Raw genomic sequence first — 23,037 nt, forward strand, 5'->3', positions numbered from 1 at the left:
CTGCCTTGCTGGGAATCTGACCTCCACAGGTCCTGTTTCTCCTGACCTTACCCACACCATTTTCTTTTTCATTTTGTTTTGTTTTTGTTAATTTTTTTATCTTCTGGAAAAGGAATGTTTACTCACAACTGATAACAATGTTCTACTTCAAAAGTAAATAACTTGTTTTTGACTTCACAGGCTCATGACCAGCAGGAACTTGCCTTGAGTCTGAGATGAACCTTTGTACTTTGGAATTTTAAGTTGGTGCTGGACCAAGTTAAAACTTTTGGGGACTATTGGGATGAAATGGTTACATTTTGCCTGTAAGAAGGGTGTGAAGTTCATTGATCAGGGTCAGAATGCTGTAATTGGGATATTTGACCCTCTAAACCATATGCTGAGTTCTCAATGTAGGAATTGGGGCCTAGTGGAGTTGTTATGGTCATTGGGACAGATCCATCATGAGTGGCTTGGTGCTCTGCCTGCAGTAGTAAGTGAATTCTTGCTCTATTACTTTTCTTAATGGCTGCTTGTTAAAAAGAGCCTCACACCTTACTTCCCTTCTATTGCTTTCCTCTCTCACCATCTGACCTCAGTGCATGCTAACTCCACATCCCCTTTTGCCATGAGTGGAAGCAGCCTGGGGTCCTCACCAGAGGTCTACCAGATCTGTAATCTTGATGTTACTGCTATACTTGTTTTGGGATACCCTAAACTATGCCCATATAAGACAGTGAATGCAATAGATAATTGTGTGTCTTCTGACTGCTTCAGTGACAGGTGGTTCCCCTATCTCTTTCCCTCTGTTCAGGCCTTTGTATACCCTAAGGCACAAAAATGTTAAAACTAGGTCAAATTGTAACCCTCCAGTGGCCTCTAAATGTTCACATGAAAGAATAGCATATCTTTCACTTAAGCACAAAAGCTACACATGATTAAGCTTATTGAGCTATGCATGTTGAAGGCTGAGGTAGGTTGAAAGCTAGATCTATAATTATTAGCCAAGTTGTGAATGCAAAGGAAAAGTTCTTTAAGGAATCTGTTACGCTACTCCAGTTGAATACAAAATGGTTGGAATGCAAAACAAGTTTTCTTGTTGCTAAGAAGAAAGTTTTAATGATGTGGACAGAAGATGAACCAGCCGCAACATTCCCTTAAGCCAAAGCCTAATCCAGAAGAAGACCTTAACTCTTCAACTGTATGAAAGCTCATAGAGGTGACGATGTTGCAGAGCAAATGTTGAAATCTAGTAGAGGTTGGTGCATGAGGTTGAATAAAATAAGCCATTTCCATAACAAAAAAAGTACAAAATAAAGCATCAAGTACTGATGGAGAATCTGCAGCAGGTCAACCAGAAGATTTATGTAAGATCATTAATGAAAGTGACTACAATAAACAGTTGATTTTGAATGTAGGTGAAAGGGTGTTGTATCAAAAAAGGTACCATCTAGGACTTTTATATTTAGAAGGAAGCCAATGCCTGGCTTCAAAAGACAGGCTGACTCTTGTGTTAGTAGCTCCTGTGCCTGCTGATTTCAGGATAAAACCAATGCTTTATTATAATTTCAAAACCACACTCTATAAATAGAAAAAGACTGTATTACAGCATAGCTCTTCATACCATGGTTACTGAACATTTCAAGTCTACTGCTTAAAATAAAAAGCAGCAGTTGAAACCTACTGCTCAAAAAGAGATGCCTTTCAAAATATTGCTGTTCAATGACAATGCACCTGGTTAATAAAGAGTTCTAATGCAGAGGTACCAAAATATTGCTTTTGTTTTTATGACTGCTTTCACACATTTATTCTTCAGTACATGGATAAAGAAGTAATTTTAACTTTCAAGTCTTATTGTTCATAAAATACATTTCAATCAGTTATAGCTGCCATAGATAGTGATTCTTCTGATGAATCCAGGAAAAGTAAATGGAAAGAACTCTGGAAAGAATTCAGCATTCTGAATGCCATCATGAAAATTTGTAATTCCTAAGAAAATGTCAAAATATCAACATGAACAGAAGTTTGGAAAAAGTTAATTACAACTCTCAAGGATGATTTTAACGGGGTTAAGGTTTTGGTAACTGCAGATGTAATGGAAATAGCAAGAAAGCTAGAATGAGAAGTAGAGCTTTAATATGTGATTGAATTGCTGTAATCTCATGATAAAACTTTAAGAGATTAAGAGTTCCTTCATATGAATGCACAAAAAGTTGTTTTTGGGTTGAAATCTACTCTTAACCATTGTGAGATGGTGAAGATGCTGTAACTGTTGCTCCAATGACAACAAAGGATTTAAAATATTATGAAAAGATAGTTGATGATGCAGTGGCTGGATTACAGAGAAATGACTTCAACTTTCAAAGAAGTTCTACACTGTAAGCTGTCAAACAGCAGAGAAATCTCTCTACAGAGAAATCTTTCGTGAAAGAAGTCTATCAATGAGGCAAATTTCATTGTTGTATTTAAGAAATTGCCACAGTCATTTCAGAACTCAGCAACCATGACCCTGATCAGTCAACAGCAATCAACAGTGAGGGAATAATTTCTTTCTCTCTTTTTTTATTATACTTTAAGTTCTAGGGCATATGTGCACAACGTGCAGGTTTGTTGCGTATGTATACATGTGACATGTTGGTTTGCCACACCCATTAACTCATTTACATTACGTATTTCTCCTAATGCTATCCCGCCCCCATCCCTCACCCCGCAACAGGTCCTGGTGTGTGATGTTCCCTGCTCTATGTCCAAGTGTTCTCATTGTTCAATTCCTACCTATGAGAACATGTGGTAGCTGGTTTTCCATCCTTGCGATCATTTGCTCAGAATGATGGTTTCCAGCTTCATGTACCTACAAAGGACATGAACTCATCCTTTTTCATGGCTACATAGTATTCAATGGTATATATGTGCCATGTTTTCTTAATCCAGTCTATCATTGCTGGACATTTGGGTTGGTTCCAAGTCTTTGCTATTGTGAATAGTGCTGCAATAAACATATGTGTGCATGTGTCTTTGCAGCAGCATGATTTATAATCTTTGGGGTATATACCCAGTAATGGGATGGCTGGGTCAAATGGTATTTCTAGCTGTAGATCCTTGAGAAATTGCCACACTGTTTTCCACAATGGTTGAACTAGTTTACAGTCCCACCAACAGTGTAAAAGTGTTCCTATTTCTCCACATCCTCTCCAGCACCTGTTGTTTCCTGACTTTTTAATGATTGCCATTGTAACTGGTGTGAGATGGTATCTCATTGGTTTTGATTCGCATTTCTCTGATGAACAGTGATGATGAACATTTTTTCATGTGTCTGTTGGCTGCATAAAAGTCTTCTTTTGAGAAATGTCAGTTAATATTCTTTGCCCACTTTTTGATGGGGTTATTCGATTTTTTTCTTGTAAATTTGTTTAAGTTCTTTGTAGATTCTGGATATAAGCCCTTTGTCAAATGGGTGGATTGCAAAAATTTTCTCCCATTCTGTGTAGGTTGCCTGTTCACTCTGATGGTAGTTTCTTTTGCTGTGCAGAAGCTCTTTAGTTTAATTAGATCCCATTTGTCAATTTTGGCTTTTGTTGCCATTGCTTTCAGTGTTTTAGTCATAAATTCCTTGCCCATGCCTATGTCCTGAATGGTATTGCCTAGGTTTTCTTCTAGGGTTTTTATGGGTTTAGGTCTAACATTTAAGTCTTTAATCCATCTTTAATTAATTTTTGTATAAGAATTAATTAATTTTTGTGTAAGAATTAATTTTTGTATAAGAAAGGGATCCAGTTTCAGCTTTCTACATATGGCTAGCCAGTTTTCCTAGCACCATTTATTAGATAGAGAATCCTTTCCCCATTTCTTGTTTTTGTCAGGTTTGTCAAAGATCAGATGGTTGTAGAGGTGTGGTGATATTTCTGAGGGCTCTGTTCTGTTCCATTGGTCTATATCTTTGTTTTGGTATGAGTACCATGCTGTTTTGGTTACTGCAGATGTGTAGTATAGTTTGAAGTCAGGTAGCATGATGCCTCCAGCTTTGTTCTTTTTGATTAGGATTGTCTTGGCAATGCAGGTTCTTTTTTGGTTCCATATAAACTTTAAAGTAGTTTTTTTCCAATTTTGTGAAGAAAGTCATTGGTAGCTTGATGGGGATGTCATTGAATTTGTAAATTACCTTGGGCAGTATGGCCATTTTCATGATATTGATTCTTGCCAACCAAGAGCATGGAATATTCTTCCATTTGTTTGTGTCCTCTTTTATTTCATTGGGCAGTGGTTTGTAGCTCTCCTTTAAGAGGTCCTTCACATCCCTTGTAAGTTGGATTCCTAGGTATTTTACTCTCTTTGTAGCAATTGTGAATGAGAGTTAGCAATTGTGAATGAGAGTTCACTCTCTCTTATTGGTGTATAGGAATGCTTGTGATTTTTGCACATTGATTTTGCATCCTGAGACTTTGCTGAAGTTGCTTATCAGCTTAAGGAGATTTTGGGCTGAGATGATGGGGTTTTCTAAATATACAATCATGTCATCTGTGAACAGGGACAATTTGACTTCCTCTTTTCCTAACTGAATACCCTTTCTTTCTTTTTCTTGCCTGATTTTTCTTGCTCCTATGTTGAATAGGAGTGATGAGAGAGGGCACCCCTGTCCCGTGCTTGTGGGAAGTCAGGGACACCAAATGGAGGGACTGGCTGGAACTATGGCAGAGGAACATAAATTGTGACTATTTCATGGACATTTATCAGTTCCCAAATAATACTTTTATAATTTCTTATGCCTGTCTTTATGTTAATCTCTTAATCCTGTTATCTTTGTATGCTGAGGATATACATCACCTCAGGACAACTGTGATAATCCTGTTAACTGTACACATTGATTTTAAAACGTGTGTGTTTGAACAACATGAAATCAGTGCACCTTGAAAATGAACAGAATAACAGCGATTTTTAGGGAACAAGGGATGACAACCATAAGGTCTGACTGCCTGTGGGGTAGGGCAAAAAGAGCCATATTTTCCTTCTTGCAGAGAGCCTGTAAACGGACATGCAAGTAGGGAAGATATCACTAAATTCTTTTCCTAGCAAGGAATATTAATATTAATACTCTGGGAAAAGAATGCATTCCTGGGGGAAGGTCTATAAATGGCCACTCTAGGAATGTTCATCTTGTGCAGTTGAGATAAGGACTGAGATATACCCTGGTCTCCTGCAGTGCCCTCAGGATTACTAGGGTGGGAAAAACTCCGCCCTGGTAAATTTGTGGTCAGACCAGTTCTCTGCTCTGGAACCCTGTTTTCTGTTAAGATGTTTATCAAGACAATATGTGCACCACTGAACATAGACCTTAATCAGTAGTTCTGCTTTTGCCCTTTGCCTTGTGATCTTTGTTGGACCCTTCTGAGTAGTTGTTCTTTTGCCCTTTGTCCTTTTCCCTCAGAAGCATGTGATCTTTGTTAGACCCTTACTAATAGTTCTACTTTCTGCCCTTTGAAGCATGTGATCTTTGAACCTACTCCCTGTTCTTACACACCCTTCCCTTTTGAAACCCTTAATAAAAATTTGCTGGTTTTGAGGCTCAGGTGGGCATCACGGTCCTACCTATATGTGATGTCACCCCTGGTGGCCCAGCTCTAAAATTCCTCTCTTTATACTGTCTCTATTTCTCAGCTGGCTGACACATATGGAAAATAGAAAGAACCTACATTGAAATATTGGGGGTGGGTTCCGCCAATATTGTACTAATTTTTAAAGAGAATGTTTCCAGTTTTTGCCCATTCAGTATGATATTCACTGTGGGTTTGTCACAAAAAGTTCTTCTTATTTTGAGATACGTTCCATCAAAACCTAGTTTATTGAGAGTTTTTAGCATGAAGGGGTGTTGAATTTTGTTGCCGGCCTTTTCTGCATCTATTGAGATAATCATATGGTTTTCATTGTTGGTTCTGTTTATGTGATGGATTACGTTTATTGATTTGCATATATTGAACCAGTCTTGCATCCCAGGGATGAAGCCAACTTGATCTTGGTGGATAAGTTTTTTGATGTGCTGCTAGATTTGGTTTGCCAGTATTTTACTGAGGATTTTCACCATCGATGCTCATCAGGGATATTGGTCTAAAATTCTCTTCTTTTGTTGTGTCTCTACCAGGCTTTGGTATCAGGATGATGCTGGCCTCTGTCTTCTGTGTCAATCACGCTGGGAGCTGCAGATGGGAGCTGTTCCTATTCGGCCATTTTGGAATGGACTCCCAGTGAGGGAATAATTTCTAACAGCCAAAAGATTACATCCTGCTGAAGGTTCAGATAATTGTTAGCATTTTATAACAAAAAATGTTTAAATTAAGATATGTATATTGTTTCCTTAGATACTATTGCTCATCTAATATAGAATAGGGTAAACATTATATACAATTGAAATTTAAAAAATTATGTCATTCATTTTATTGTGGTGTTTGCTTTATATTGGTGGTCTGGAACCCGACTTTTAATAGTTATAAAATATGCCTGTGTTTTATGTCTTGTTTATCTCTTGTCAGAGTTTTTGACTAAATTTTATTTTGTTTGATCCTGGTATAGCTATCACATCTTTTCTTTGGTTACTATTTTCTTAAAATACTTATTTCTGTCCTTCATGTTCACACTATTTATGTCCTCATCTAAAGTGAGTTTCTGGTTCAGAACATATAGTTGCATCCTGGATTTTTTAAAACCCATTCTGCAAATCTTCCTTTTGATGTGGAAATTTAAGTCATTTACATTTAATGTACACTTACGATACACATAACAAAGCACATTAAGATATCATTTTACACAAGTCAGAATGACTATTCTTAAAATGTCAAAAAAACAACAGATATTGGTGTGGATTCATCAGGGATGTTAATCATGGATCATGCAAACTGGAGTACAGTAGCACGACCTTGGCTCACTGTAGCCTCTGCCTACTTAGCCTCTTGAGTAGCTGGGATTATAGACATTTGCATGGCTAGTTTTTGTATTTTTGGTAGAGGCAAGGTTTTGTCATATTTGCCAGACTGGTCTCGAACACTGGATCTCAAGTGATCCACCCACCTCAGCCTCCCAAAGTGCTGGAATTACACGGGTGTGAGCCAACATGTCTGGCCCAATCTGCCCTCCAAAGAGAGACACAAGTAAAAAATAAGGCATGTGAGGATTATTCACCAATTTATTGTAATTAGTTTCCAGTTTTATGAATAATATTTAACAGGATCACAAATTATATAAAATAGTTATCAGTTTTTCGGGAAGCTACTTTTGATAGTTTCTTCTAAAACTGGATGAAAGATACAAATACTATAAGGCACCGTTTGCATATTGGAAATGATGTCCAAAGACCAAATATTGTTAATAATTAATACTCTAATAAACATCATGTCAGAATTTGTTTTCTTTTTCCTTTGTACCCTTGTCAGGATTACAACGTCATCAGGACTGCATTTTCATCAGGAATGAATATTCCTTCTACAATGCAAAGAAAAAACACAAAATATTTGCTGATGGAAAGGTAAAAGGAGAAATTTTCTTTTGGTTTTAATGTTTAATTTTTTTTATTGCCACCTGCTAAAAAAATGCTTACTAGTCACTCCTTTAAATAGTATGTGACAGAAAGATGAATAAAATGGTTGATCATTTATATGACAAAGATGAAACATCGTCATGGCATGAACAAAAACGAGACTTGTTGCTAGAAGTGTTTTATAGTCTAACATATGATAATTAATCATTCTATAAATCTGTTGGAGGAATTTATAAGATAGATAAGACAGATGATAGGTTATAGATAGATAGATAATAAATTGCCAGATAGATAGATTCCAGATGGAAAATTTTACTTTAGCAAAAAATAATTTTATTCTGACTATATAAAAATGTACTTAAGAATTGTCTTTGATAAAAGCCAAGTGGACTGTATTCAATTTTCTTCATAGCCTGTGTAATACACCATCACTTGCTTCTTCCTACATGCCATTGGTCAGCCTCAGACAGTGGGCAGTGTCGCATTGCCTGCCCATTGTTTATATAACCTGTGAATGTAAATGCTGGATGTTGAAGAAGGGAACAGTGTCTGCTTAGTGAAAGGAGTGACATTCAATGGATCCCAAATATCAGTGTGTGGCGCTAAATGATGTTCATTTCATGCCTGTGTTAGGATTTGGCACCTATGTGCCTCCAGAGGTAACATAATAATATTTTCAGTGTTGAGCATTTAAAAGAGCAAAGCTGGAATAAGTAGAAGATGACCTGGGTTTTAGCTTTGTGTTCCCGTGTTACTCTGCATGATTCACCTGGTCTGTTTTAATAGGCCAGAGCTATTCCAAGTCCAATGAGAAAAGGCAGTCAGTCTGTTCTGCACTGAGGTCTGGTCATATGGTCATGTACTGCTTGCTTTTATTTTGTGCACTGTTGTTTTTCCTTCTGTTTATGGGTGTTCCCAGCTTTGCAGAATATTTAAAACTCAACAGTGAAGAACACTGCCTGGCATTTCCTTTGGTAGGAGATTGACTGCAGTGGAATGGTTTCTCTATTTCTTTCTATCATTGAAGAAATTGTTTATTCTTCCAAGTATACATGATCAAACAAAATCTTTGTGGTAACAGTGTCTGGAGATGGGGTGTATGAAAATTCTTGGGGAGAGTGTTGCTGAGCTGCCGTGTGGCCTTGAGCATGACAGAGTAATAATACTGGTCTTGGACTTAATACATTTTCCCATGTACAGCTTTCACCTCTAGGAAAATTATCTGAAAGGAAAAATAACTTTAAGAAAAAACTAGAACCTCACAAGAGAAATTTTAAATTTTTGGTCCATGTTACTATGCATCAGATTTGTATCAAAATGGTATGGGTGGTCCCCTGACATGAAAGTAGGCAAAATGGAGACTTTATTTTCTAGGCTGAACTATTTCTATACTGGAAGAAAACATGTATTCCAAAGCTACTAAGTATGTGAATAAGGACTAGTCACATAAAAATTTGTCTCACTTTTCTCAACTTTACATTGTAAGAATTTACAGAGAAACATCTTGAAGACATCAACACTAGTGGTTTACTTTGTAATGAAAATTGGCATGAAGGGGAAGTAAGGAAAAGCACAACACGGAAACTTTAGCCTTGGTAAACTTGAGTGCCTGCATAGCAAAGAGAAGATCAGGGCTGGTATCGGGGAAGGCAGTGAGACCTGGCATCCAGTTCCTTTTAATATCATTGGAAATAGAAAAACTCCTGAAATACTCATATTAAAATAGAAAATTGTTCTATTTATGGCTTTGTTGTTTAAAAAATGTACCTTTCAAATATTTATCCAAATTTGATAGAGAAGTCAATCATTTTAAATTTCACTGAACTTAGTCTCCTAGAAAAGTTATCCTTATTTTTTAAGACTAAAGCATACCTTACTAATCTTTTACAGGTTGCAGTTAATTTCTTATGGATAAATCTATATCCTTGGAGTGTATGTCTTTACTCCTCATATTTAGTTCTGTCATGCACACAGAATGGCTAATGGCTGTGTAGAAAGGAATCAACACAATAGACTGCCACCCGTAGATGTACCTGTTTTCAAAGTTGGAGCCTGGCTGGTATCTCAGAATTTCTCACCATTTCCTGACTAATAAGGGTGCTGTCTATAATTAACTGCTTGTACAATGTGTGGGGTTTCTACATATCTGCTGTCTTCACAAGACTGGGAGTTTTGTATGTGGTGTACAGACTGGGTCAATGTAATCAGTACCCAGTTAAAATCTTGGGAATTGAGTGTCCAAACAACATCCCCTGTAGACAACGTTTCCCCTATGTTGTCAAAATGTGATGCTGGAGGAAGTCGGTATGCTTTGTGCACCATCACTGAGACAGGAATCATAGGAACTTGCAGTGTATTCTTTCTGTAGCTCTTTCCATGTGCCTTCTTCCATGTGTTAATTTCACTATATTAAAAACAATTAGGAGGCTTCCTGCAGTGGCTCATGCCTGTAATCCCAGCACTTTGGGAGGTGGAGGCAGGTGGATCCCTTGAGTTCAGAAGATTGAGCCTGGGCAACACAGCGAAACCCCATACCTACCAAAAATACAAAAATTTAACCGGCATCATGGTGCCCATCTGTGGTCCTAGCTATCTGGGGAGACGGAGGTGAGAGGATTGTTTCAGCCTGAGATGAAGTCGGGGAGGGGCAGAGTTTTCAGCGGGCTGAGATTGTGCCACTGTACTCCAGCCTGGGTGACAGAGTGAGACTCTGTCTCAAATAATAGTAGTAATAATAAAGACTATATTTATAACTATAATTTGAGTCCTGTTAATTTGTCCAACAAATGACTGAATCTGAGGTTGTTCTTGGGAAACACCACGCTAGTGATCAACCAGCAATTACCTGGGATTGAAGAGGTCCAGGGATACCCAACATTTATTACTAAGCAGGAAAGACTAAAGCAAATTGGGATGGATTTATCACCACATATATAGAACTAACCCAAGATGCAAGAATAATGTGATTTTTGTGAAGGTCATTGTTTGTGCCTGAACTACCTGTTGAGCACATTCATCACCAAATACTACTTTTCATTGCTCCTCCGGGTTCCTAGGAATAGACTTGTGGAGGTTACAAAATTAGCAATAGGAGCTGGTTTCTGCCATATTGATTCTGCTCATTTATATAATAATGAGAAGCAGGTTGGACTGGCCATCCGAAGCAAGATTGCTGATGGCAGTGTGAAGAGAGAAGACATATTCTATACTTCAAAGGTACTGTGCCTGTGATGAGCATGCATGCACATGTATTTAATGTGATCGTGTGGAGATGACAATTCTGTAACTGGATCTGTAGGTGTGGGTGAATTGTGCTTATTGGTTCCAATTTATTGACACATATTCAGGTATTAAAACTAAAATAAAAGGTGACAAATGATCATGTCTTTCTCATGACTGTTGTGTTCAAATTTGTTACTTGAAAATCACTTTACTTTTTTGAGCCACAGCTCAGATCTGTAAAATATTTTTATGCATTCATTTTTTAATTTCAATGGCTTTTGTGGTACAAGTGGATTTTGGTTACATGAATAAATTCTATAGTGATGATTCTGAGATTTAAGGGAGCCCATCAGGTGATCAGTGGACACTGTACTCAATATGTAGGCTTTTATCCCTCACCTTACTCCCAACCTCCCCCAACACTGAGTCCCAAAAGTCCATTATGTCATCTGTATGTCTTTACATCCTTATAGCTTAGTTCCCACTGATAAGTGAGAATGTACGGTGTTTTGTTTCCATTCCTGAATTACTTAGAATAATGGCCTTAAGCTCCTTCCAAATTGCCACAAAAGACATTATTTCAATCCTTTTTACATACACACCATTCTATGATGTATATATAACACATTTTCATTATTCATGCATTGGTCAATGGACACTTAGGTTGGTTTTATATTTTTGCAATTGTGAATTGCATTGCTGTACATGTGTCTGCATGTGTCTTTTTCATGTAAGCTTCTTTTTGGTAGATGCCAGTAGTGGGATTGATGGATCAAATGGTAGATCTACTTTTGAGTTCTCTGAGGAATCTCTATACTGTTTTCCATAGACATTTTACTCATTTACAATTCCCACCAGCAGCGTAAAAGTGTTCTCTCTTCACTGCATTCATGCCAACTTTTTTTTTTTTTTTTGACTTTTTAATTATAACCATTCTTGTAGGAGTAATCTCACTGTGGTTTTAATTTGCACTTCCCATATTAGTAATGTTGAACCTTTTTTCATATTTTGTTGACTGTATATCTACTTTTGAGAAATGTGTATTCATGTCATTTGCCCACTTTTTTCATGGGATTATTTGTTTTTATCTTGCTGACTTGTTTGAGTTCCTTGTAGATTCTGGATAATAGTCCTTTGCTGGAAGCATAGTTTGCAAAATTTTTCTCTCATTCTGTAGGTTGTCTCTTTACTCTCATGATTACTTCTTTTGCTGTGCAGAATCATTTTTAATTAGGTCCCGTTTATTTAGTTTTGTTTGTGCATTTGCTTTTGCGGGTCTTAGAGATAAATTCTTTGTTGAGACCAATGTAAGGAAGAGTTTTTCCAATGCTGTCTTCTAGAATTTTTATGGTTTCAGGTCTTAGACTTAAGTTTTTGATCCATCTTGAGTTGATATGTATGTAAGGAGAGATGGTATCCAGTTTCATTCTTCTACATGTGGCTTACCAGTTTATGCCAGCACCATTTATTGAATAGAGTCTGTTCCCCAATTTATGCTTTTGTTTGCTTTATCAACAAAGATCAGTATTTGACTTCATTTCTGGGTTCTCTATTTTGTTTCATTTATCTAAATGCCTATTTTTATATTAATACTATACTCCTTTCCTAACTACAACCTTGTAGTATAATTCAAAGTCTGGTAATGTACTGCCTCCAGATTCCTTCTTTTTGCTTAGCATTGCTTTGGTTATTGTGGCTCTTTTGTAGTTCCATATGAATTTAGAATATGGCCATTTTCAGAGTATTGATTCTTTCTATCCATAAGCATGCAATGTTTTTCCATTTGTTTGTTTCATGTATCATTTCTTTTAGCAGTGGTCTGTTTTTCTTGTAGGGATGTTTCATCTCTTTGGTTAAGTATATTCCTAGGGATTTTATTTTATTTATAGCTGTTGTAAAGGGCTTGATTTCTTAATTTGACTCTCAGCATGGTTGTTGTTGGTTTATGGCAGTGCTACTGATTTCTGTACATTGATTTTGTAACCTGACTTTACTGAATTTGTTTATCAAATCTAGGAGACTTTTGGATGAGTCTTTAGGGTTTTGTAGGTATATGATTATATTACTGGCAAACAGCAATACTTTAACTTCCTCTATTCAAATTTCAATTCCCTTTATTACTTTTTCTTTCCTGATTTCTCTGGCTAGGACCTCCAGTATTAAGTTAAATATTAATAGAAGTGGTAAAATTGGGCATCCTTGTCTTGTTCCAGTTCTCAGGGGGATGTTTTAAACTTTTCTCCATTCAGTATGATGTTGGCTGTGGGTTTGTCATTTATGGTTTTTATTATCAGGCAAGTCCCTTTTACGTCCAGTTTGTTGCAGGTTTTTATCATAAAGGGATAGCAGATTTAACAATTGTTTTTTTTTTTTGCGTCTATTGAGATAACCATGTGGTTTTTCTTTTTAATTCTCTGTTATATATCATATTTATTGACTTGCCTATGTTATACCATCCCTGTGCCCTTGGGATAGAACCCACTTGATCATGATATATTATCTTTTTGATGTTCTGATGCATTTGGTTAGCTAGTATTTTCTTGAGGATTTTTTTTTTTTTTTTATTATACTTTAAGTTCTAGGGTACATGTGCATAACGTGCAGGTTACATATGTATACATGTGCCATGTTGGTGTGCTGCACCCATCAACTCGTCAGCACCCATCAATTCATCATTTATATCAGGTATAACTCCCCAATGCAATCCCTCCCCCCTCCCCCCTCCCCATGATAGGCCCCAGTGTGTGATGTTCCCCTTCCCGAGTCCAAGTGAGCTCATTGTTCAGTTCCCACCTATGAGTGAGAACATGCAGTGTTTGGTTTTCTCTTCTTGTGATAGTTTGCTAAGAATGATGGTTTCCAGCTGCATCCATGTCCCTACAAAGGACGCAAACTCATCCTTTTTTATGGCTGCATAGTATTCCATGGTGTATATGTGCCACATTTTCTTAATCCAGTCTGTCACTGATGGACATTTGGGTTGATTCCAAGTCTTTGCTATTGTGAATAGTGCCGCAATAAACATACGTGTGCATGTGTCTTTGTAGTAGCATAATTTATAATCCTTTGGGTATATACCCAGTAGTGGGATGGCTGGGTCATATGGTACATCTAGTTCTAGATCCTTGAGGAATCGCCATACTGTTTTCCATAATGGTTGAACTAGTTTACAATCCCACCAACAGTGTAAAAGTGTTCCTATTTCTCCACATCCTCTCCAACACCTGTTGTTTCCTGATTTTTTAATGATTGCCATTCTAACTGGTGTGAGATGGTATCTCATTGTGGTTTTGATTTGCATTTCTCTGATGGCCAGTGATGATGAGCATTTTTTCATGTGTCTGTTGGCTGTATGAATGTCTTCTTTTGAGAAATGTCTGTTCATATCCTTTCCCCACTTTTGGATGGGGTTGTTTGTTTTTTTCTTGTATATTTGTTTGAGTTCTTTGTAGATTCTGGAAATTAGCCCTTTGTCAGATGAGTAGATTGCAAAAAATTTCTCCCATTCTGTAGGTTGCCTGTTCACTCTGATGGTAGTTTCTTTTGCTGTGCAGAAGCTCTTTAGTTTAATGAGATCCCATTTGTCAATTTTGGCTTTTGCTGCCGTTGCTTTTGGTGTTTTAGACATGAAGTCCTTGCCCATGCCTATGTCCTGAATGGTACTACCTAGATTTTCTTCTAGGGTTTTTATGGTATTAGGTCTAACATTTAAGTCTCTAATCCATCTTGAATTAATCTTCGTATAAGGAGTAAGGAAAGGATCCAGTTTCAGCTTTCTACTTATGGCTAGCCAATTTTCCCAGCACCATTTATTAAATAGGGAATCCTTTCCCCATTTCTTGTTTTTCTCAGGTTTGTCAAAGATCAGATGGTTGTAGATGTGTGGCATTATTTCTGAAGGCTCCGTTCTGTTCCATTGGTCTATATCTCTGTTTTGGTACCAGTACCATGCTGTTTTGGTTACTGTAGCCTTGTAGTATAGTTTGAAGTCAGGTAGCGTGACGCCTCCGGCTTTGTCCTTTTGACTTAGGATTGTCTTGGCAATACGGGCTCTTTTTTGGTTCCATATGAACTTTAAAGCAGTTTTTTCCAATTCGGTGAAGAAACTCATTGGTAGCTTGATGGGGATGGCATTGAATCTATAAATTACCTTGGGCAGTATGGCCATTTTCACAATATTGATTCTGCCTATCCATGAGCATGGTATGTTCTTCCATTTGTTTGTGTCCTCTTTGATTTCACTGAGCAGTGGTTTGTAGTTCTCCTTGAAGAGGTCCTTTACATCCCTTGTAAGTTGGATTCCTAGGTATTTTATTCTCTTTGAAGCAATTGTGAATGGAAGTTCATTCCTGATTTGGCTCTCTGCTTGTCTGTTACTGGTGTATAAGAATGCTTGTGATTTTTGCACATTAATTTTGTATCCTGAGACTTTGCTGAAGTTGCTTATCAGCTTAAGAAGATTTTGGGCTGAGACGATGGGGTTTTCTAAATACACAATCATGATCAAACTAGAACTCAGGACTAAGAAACTCAATCAAAACCGCTCAACTACATGGAAACTGAACAACCTGCTCCTGAATGACTACTGGGTACATAACGAAATGAAAGCAGAAATAAAGATGTTCTTTGAATCCAATGAGAACAAAGATACAACATACCACAATCTCTGGGACACATTTAAAGCAGTGTGTAGAGGGAAATTTATAGCACTAAGTGCCCACAAGAGAAAGCAGGAAAGATCTAAAATTGACACTCTAACATCACAATTAAAAGAACTAGAGAGGCAAGAGCAAACACATTCAAAAGCTAGCAGAAGGCAAGAAATAACTAAGATCAGAGCAGAACTGAAGGAGATAGAGACACAAAAAACCCTCCAAAAAATCAATGAATCCAGGAGTTGGTTTTTTGAAAAGATCAACAAAATTGACAGACCGCTAGCAAGGCTAATAAAGAAGAAAAGAGAGAGGAATCAAATAGATGCAATAAAAAATGATAAAGGGGATATCACCACCGACCCCACAGAAATACAAACTACCATCAGAGAATACTATAAACACCTCTACGCAAATCAACTAGAAAATCTAGAAGAAATGGATAATTTCCTGGACACGTACACTCTTCCAAGACTAAACCAGGAAGAAGTTGAATCCCTGAATAGACCAATAGCAGGCTCTGAAATTGAGGCAACAATTAATAGCCTACCCACCAAAAAAAGCCCAGGACCAGATGGATTCACAGCTGAATTCTACCAGAGGTACAAGGAGGAGCTGGTACCATTCCTTCTGAAACTATTCCAATCAATAGAAAAAGAGGGAATCCTCCCTAACTCATTTTATGAGGCCAACATCATCCTGATACCAAAGCCTGGCAGAGACACAACAAAAAAAGAGAATTTTAGACCAATCTCCCTGATGAACATCGATGCAAAAATCCTCAATAAAATCCTGGCAAACCGGATTCAGCAGCACATCAAAAAGCTTATCCACCATGATCAAGTGGGCTTCATCCCTGGGATGCAAGGCTGGTTCAACATTCGCAAATCAATCAACGTAATCCAGCATATCAACAGAACCAAAGACAAGAACCACATGATTATCTCAATAGATGCAGAAAAGGCTTTTGACAAAATTCAACAGCCCTTCATGCTAAAAACGCTCAACAAATTCGGTATTGATGGAACGTACCTCAAAATAATAAGAGCTATTTATGACAAACCCACAGCGAATATCATACTGAATGGGCAAAAACTGGAAAAGTTACCTTTGAAAACTGGCACAAGACAGGGATGCCCTCTCTCACCACTCCTATTCAACATAGTGTTGGAAGTTCTGGCTAGGGCAATCAGGCAAGAGAAAGAAATCAAGGGTATTCAGTTAGGAAAAGAGGAAGTCAAATTGTTCTTGAGGATTTTTAAAAATCTATGTTCATCAGGGATATTGATCTATAGTTTTCTATTTTTGTTTTGTCCTTTCCTGGTTTTGGTATTAGGGTGATACTGGCTTCATAGAATAATGTAGGCAGAGTTCCCTCTATCTTTTTGAATATTTTCAGTAGGATTTGTACCAATTTCTTTTTGAATGTCAAGTAGAATTCAGCTATGAACCCATCTGATCCTTGGCTTTTTTGTTGGCAATTTTTTATTACTGATTCATTGTTGCTGCTTGTTATTGGTCTGTTCTGGGTTTCTATTTCTTCCTGATCTAATCTAAGAGGGTTATATGTTTCCAGGAATTTCAATTTACTCTATATTTTATAGTTTGTGCATATAAAGGTGTTCTTAGTTGTCTTGAATGACTTTTTGTATTCCTGTGATACATTTGTAATGTGTCCAGTTTCACTTCTAATTGAGCTTATTTGGATCTTCTCTCTTCTTTTCTTGGTTAATCTCACTAATGGTCCAGCAAATTTGTTCCTCTTTTCAGAGAACCAGCTTTATCTTTCATTGATCTTTTGTTGGGGGTGTTTTGTTTCAATTTCATTTAGTTCTGCTCTAATATTATTTCTTCTAATATCTTTGGGTTTAGTTAGTTCTTGTTTCTCTAGTACATCTTTCGTCAATTTGTGCTCTTTCAGACTTTTTGATGTAGGCATTTAATGATATGAACTTGCCTCTTAGCTCTGCTTTTGCTGTATTCCAGAGGTTTTCGTAACTTGTGTCACTATTATCATTTATTTCAAAAAATTACTGAATTGCCATTTTGATTTTATTGTTAACCCAAAATCATTCAAGAGCAGATTAATTTCCATGTATTTGTTTAGTTTTGAGGGTTCCTTTCAGAGTCAATTTCTAGTTTTATTACATTGTGTTCTAAGAGATACTTGATATAATTTGGATTTTCTCAAGTTTATTGACACTTGTTTTGTGGCCTATCATATGGTCTATCTTGCAGAATGTTCCATGGGCTGATAAGAAGAATGTACATTCTGCAATTGGTGGGTAGAATGTTCTGTAAACATCTGTTTAGTAAACTTTTTTCTAGAGTATGTTAAATCCATTGTTTCCTATTTACTTTCTGCCTCAATTATCTGACTAGTACTGTACAATGGAGTATTGAGTCCCTCACTATTATTGTGTTGCTAACCATTTCTTAAGTCTGCTAGTAATAGTTTCACAAATCTGGGAGCTCCAGCATTAGGTGCATATAAATTTAAGATTGTAATATGTTCTTGCTAGATTGGTTCTTTTATCATTATATAATGATTTTTGTCTTTATATAATGATTTTTGTCTTTTTTTTTCTTACTGCTGTTGCTTTAAAGTCTGTTTTCTCTGATATAAGAGTAGCAACTCCTGTATACTTTTGGTTTCCATTTGCAAAGAATCTCTTTTTCCACCTTTTAAACTTGAGTTTATCCAAATCTTTATGTGTTAGGTGAGTCTCTTGAATACAGCAGGCATTTGGTTTGTAATTTATTATCCATTCTGCCATTCTGTATCTTCTAAGTGGAGCATTTAGGCCATTTATGTTCAATGTTATTACTGAGATGTGAGGTACTGTTCTTTTCATCATTTCAGTTGTTACCCAAATACTTTTGGTTGCTGTTGTGTTATTGTTTTATAGGATTCATGAGTTTTATGCTTTCAGGAGGTTCCATTGTGGTGAATAACAATCTTTTGTTTGAAGATTTAGAACTCCTTACAGCATGCTTTGTAGAACTGGTTTGATAATGTCAAATTCCTTCATCATTTGTTTTTCTAAAAATGACTATTTCTCCTTCATTCATGAAACGTAGTTTTGCTGGACACAAAATTTCTGACATTTATTTTGTTTAAGAAGGCTAAAGATAGGACCTCAATCCCTTCTCGTTTTTAGGTTTTCTGCTTAGAAGTCCTCTGTTAGTTTGATAGATTTTTGTGTTACCTGATGCTTTTTCTCACATCTCTTAGAATTATTTCCTTCACGTTGACTTTAGATAGACTCATGACTATGTGACTTGGTGGTAATATTTTTGCAATGAATTTCCAAGGAGTTCTTTGAGCTTCTTCTATTTGAATATCTAAATCTCTAGCCAGGCCAGGAAAGTTTTTCTCAATTATTCTCTCAGGTAAGTTTTCCAAACTTTTAGACATCTTTTCTCCCTCAGGAACACCAGTTATTCTTAGGTTTGGCTGTTTTACATAATTTCATATTTCTTAGATAATTTGTTCATTTCTTTTTTTTTTTTTCCTTTGACAAGAGTCTTGCTTTGTTGCCCAGGCTGCTGGAGTGCAGGTGCATGATCTTGGCTCACTGCTGCAACCTCCACCTCCCAGGTTAAAGCGATTCTCCTGCCTCAGGCTCCTGAGTAGCTGGAATTGTAGGCACATGCCACCATGCTGGGCTAATTTTTGTATTTTTAGTAGAGACTGGGTTTCACCATGTTGGCCAGGCTGATCTTGAACTCCTGACCTCAAGTGATTCACCCAACTCCGCCTCCCAAAGTGCTGGGATTACAGATGTGAGCCACCCATCCAGCCTGATTCTTTCTTCATCATTGTCTGATTGGGTTAATTCAAAAGCCTTGTCTTTGAGCTCTGAAATTCTTTCCTTTACTTGTTCTAGTCTATTGTTGAAACTTTCCACTGCATTTTGTATTTCCCTAAATGTGTCTTTCATTTCCAGAAATTCTGATTGGTTTTTCTTTGTGATATTTATCTCCCTGGAAAATTTTTTATTTATATCCTGAATTTTTATTTTTAATTTTTTAGGTTGTTTTTCACCTTTCTGTGATATCTCCTTGAGTAGCTTAATAATGAATCTTCTGAATTCATTATCTGGTATTTCAAATATTTTATCTTAGTTTGGATTTATTGCTGGGGAGCTAGTGTGATCTTTTTGGGGTGACTTGGGTGACCCCAGGGTTTGGGGCTGACAAAATCTTTTGTCATATTACCATAATGACTTTTCTGATGTCCTCTCATTTTGCTAGATTATTTCTTCTAATTATTCTTGAATTCATTTTTGATTTCCCTGTTTTTCTTTTTTCCCTTTTAAGGATCTGACTTTAATATTTATAGTTTATAATAGCCTAATTGGGTTCTTAGTGCTATTAGGTGTGAAGACTTATATGAGTTCCTTGGTTATAGAGAGTCTTTGTATCATGGCTTCCTCAGATGTTGGTTGTAGTAGCTATATATACTCAGTGTGTGGGCAAGTTCACTGTCTCCTATGGGATTGGAATGGCAGCAGTCTCTTGAAGCTTATCTTATACTCCTGTTTTATGTACTTTTATATTTATTCAACTTTTTCCCACTATTTTATTTATCAAGTTTATTTATTGAGTATCCCCTACCCAGGGATACCACCGCAGGCCAGTAGAGGTGGTATCTCTGGATAGGAACCATTTGTAGCTAAAGCAGGTGGATAAATGAAGTACCCAATGTGGTTGGGAGAGCTTTCAATTGGATTCACCTCTTTTATCAATGCTAAGGATGGAAGCTATCTCAGCTCCCATGCCAGGTTGACAGGAAAGCTATGCACTTCCCAGTCTCACTCTTGTCCCAGTGTTCTGAATCTTGAGATCAGACAGGTACCTTTTTTCATTTTCATCTGTAGAAATGTTGACATTCCAAGTAGGGAGAAATTGTGACTGCCTCTCATGCAAGCCTGAACCTGGAGAGGGCTCTTCCTGTGGGGACTCAGTCATTCTGAAGTGTTCCAGGAAAGCTGTGTATGGGTGTACCCATGCAGAGCTTCTTTAGGAGAAGCCGTAGCTATGTCTGCATTGATGGAAAAGGGGGGAAATGAGACCCCTTCTCCAAGACCCTTCATGAGCACCAAGGCCACTTGACTGTTGGTGGTAGAGGTTTAGACTCCCTACTGAATCTAGCACTGAAATTGTGTCTCTGCTGAAAGAAACTTGCCGCCAATGTAAAGATCTGGAACTCAAGTCCTGCTATCTGGATATTTTTGTCCTGATGTGATGCTCTTTCCATTACGAGTAGAAGATCCTCAGAGCCAGACTACAGTGATAGATTGCTAGTGGGGTTGCCCCTCTCTGGGCTAGTGCTGGGGAATATTGGAAAGGGATCCTGTGATGTGAACTGTCTTCATCTCCCAGCAGTGGGTACCAGCACCAGCTCTCATGATGGTGTCAGGGAAGTGACATAGACTCTGTGAGATTCTTTGGTTGCAGATAGCCATTTTGTGTTGGCTTTCTCAAATGCTGGATATAATAGTAGTGAATATGTCTCAGGGACAGACTCAGGACTTCTTGTTAGTAAGACAGATGCAGGCAACGGGGTCAGCTGAGATTACAAACAAGTTTTCTTCTTCCTGGGTGCAATGTTATTCTACCTAGGGATGCTGTAATGAACTGTGTTGGCCTCCAGCTCTTGCACAAGAGCACCAGCTGTGAGATTTGAGCTTGCCTTATGTTTCCCTAGGGAGGTATTCTCGTTTCTCAGGTGATGGGCAGGGTCATAGAGTTCCCAAAAGTTTACATCCTTTGTGTTAAGCTACCAGGGTGAGTGGAGGGGCACAATCAGGTTGGGTCAGGGTTAGGCAGGTCTGCATTCTGACTCTCCTGGAGTGGTGCTAGCTGCAGCTGCTCTGAGGGCAAGGAGATGGTTCTCAGGCTAATAGGGTAATGTTGCAGAAGGGAGTATAACTTTTGTTGTGCAGAAGCATTCACACAGGGAGTGGGAAGTAGCAGGTGGCAGTAAGCCTCACTGAGATCCCACACAGTTGGCAAGGCAGATCTCAGTTCTATAGTGCTTTGTTGCCCAGCTGCTGAGTGCAGGTGCTAGGAGCACTGGACTAAGTTCTAAGAAACCTGTGCTCAGAAGTGCCCTGGGACAAAAGTTTTCCTGTAGAGATAGCAACTGTGGCTTTCAAGCTATGCCCCTCCTCATCCAACTGCAAGGCCGGGCACAAGACTTCTGCATTTGTGTCTGCAGCACACTTCTTGCTTGCCCCCAGAATTCCAACCAAAGGAGTTCATCCCCACTCAAAATAATAACATGAAATTCAGTTGGGAGCTTCTTTCAATCTGCGACCCCTGCCTGAACTAGTTGGCTGACTTCCCTGAGGGTCCTCTGTGAGATAAAATAAGAAATGGCCTCCTTCTGTCCATGCTGGAGATTGGGAATGCCTTTGTGGCATTTCCCACTGCTGCTTCTACTTTATTTCTCACCTCTCCCTAAATCAGTTAGGCCCCATGGCCTACATTTTCAGAGTCCCTGGTAGGAAAAGGGTATTCTGGAGGCAGTTTCTCCCCTTCTTACACTCTGGGCACTTAGTTTTTCATCTGTCTTACAGTGTGTGCTGCAGCCTGCCACTTATTTCAAAGAGTCTGTGAATTCTTTCAGTTTTTCTATTAAGTTTCTGCATTGCTTCTTGGAAAATAGTTCACAGTGTGAATACACATTATTCTGGTTCTTCCAAGTGGGAGGGACATGCTAACACTGCCTCTGATCCACAATCTTGGAAAAAATCTCAGATCAGGCTATAAAATCATAGAGAACTATAATCATATTATAGTTTTTCTTAGGTCCTGGATGGCTTTCATTAATATCTTATTATTCTGAATCTCAATTGTCCTTTCATCAGAGTGTGAGTGGGGAGAGTACAAAATAAGGGAGCCCTATAGGTATTAAATAACATATAAAGTATCTTGAATGGAGTTCCACAAATGTCATCATGTTAAGATTATTTTCTTTAGTTTCTAAGCAACAGGAATAACTATTATTGTCCATTGGGTTCAATGGATGAGAAAATTAGACAATTGAAGTGTTTTATAAATTCTATCAAGCATTCAGATAATGAGCATAATTATTGATATCAAATTTTACCTATTGAAAATTTTAATTCCATTGTTTAGAAATTGTCTAACTATATTTGCAATAGATAGAATTTACATGGATAGATCATATCAAAAGAAAATACAACAAGAATGTGAATTTTTTTTTGCTAGCAGTCATCAGTTTTGAACCAGTGAAAAAAAATGTCTAAATATTAGGTAGGGCAAACTAATAAAACTGGGTCATGTTTTTATTCAACACAATTCTTTACTTTTACCCTGCAGCTTTGGTGCACTTTCCATCAACCAGAGTTGGTCCAACCAGCCTTGGAAAGCTCACTGAAGAAAACCTCAACTGGACTATGTTGACCTTTATCTTATTCATTTCCCAATGGCTCTCAAAGGTTGGCAGTTTTTGAGACCAAACTTTTCTCTTCTGTTGCCATCATGACAATCCTTTACATTGATGGTAGAATTAAGCTTCTTCTTAGGACGATGTAGGTATTGTGACATGGAAGAAGAGTCCTAAGTATAATGCCTAACCCGTTTTATTGAATAAATAGTGAAACCTTCCTTCTCTAATGTATGATGACA

At 37.6% G+C, this 23,037-nt stretch overlaps 1 pseudogene; it reads left to right on the top strand.

Annotated features, from left to right (window-relative positions):
• Positions 1-8,076: 8,076 nt before the first annotated feature.
• On the top strand, positions 8,077-22,985 carry LOC111528987 (annotated as a pseudogene).
• Positions 22,986-23,037: the final 52 nt, after the last annotated feature.

This window comes from Piliocolobus tephrosceles, chromosome 9 (genome assembly GCF_002776525.5).
Source record: "Piliocolobus tephrosceles isolate RC106 chromosome 9, ASM277652v3, whole genome shotgun sequence".
NCBI classification, from domain to species: Eukaryota; Metazoa; Chordata; class Mammalia; order Primates; family Cercopithecidae; genus Piliocolobus; species Piliocolobus tephrosceles.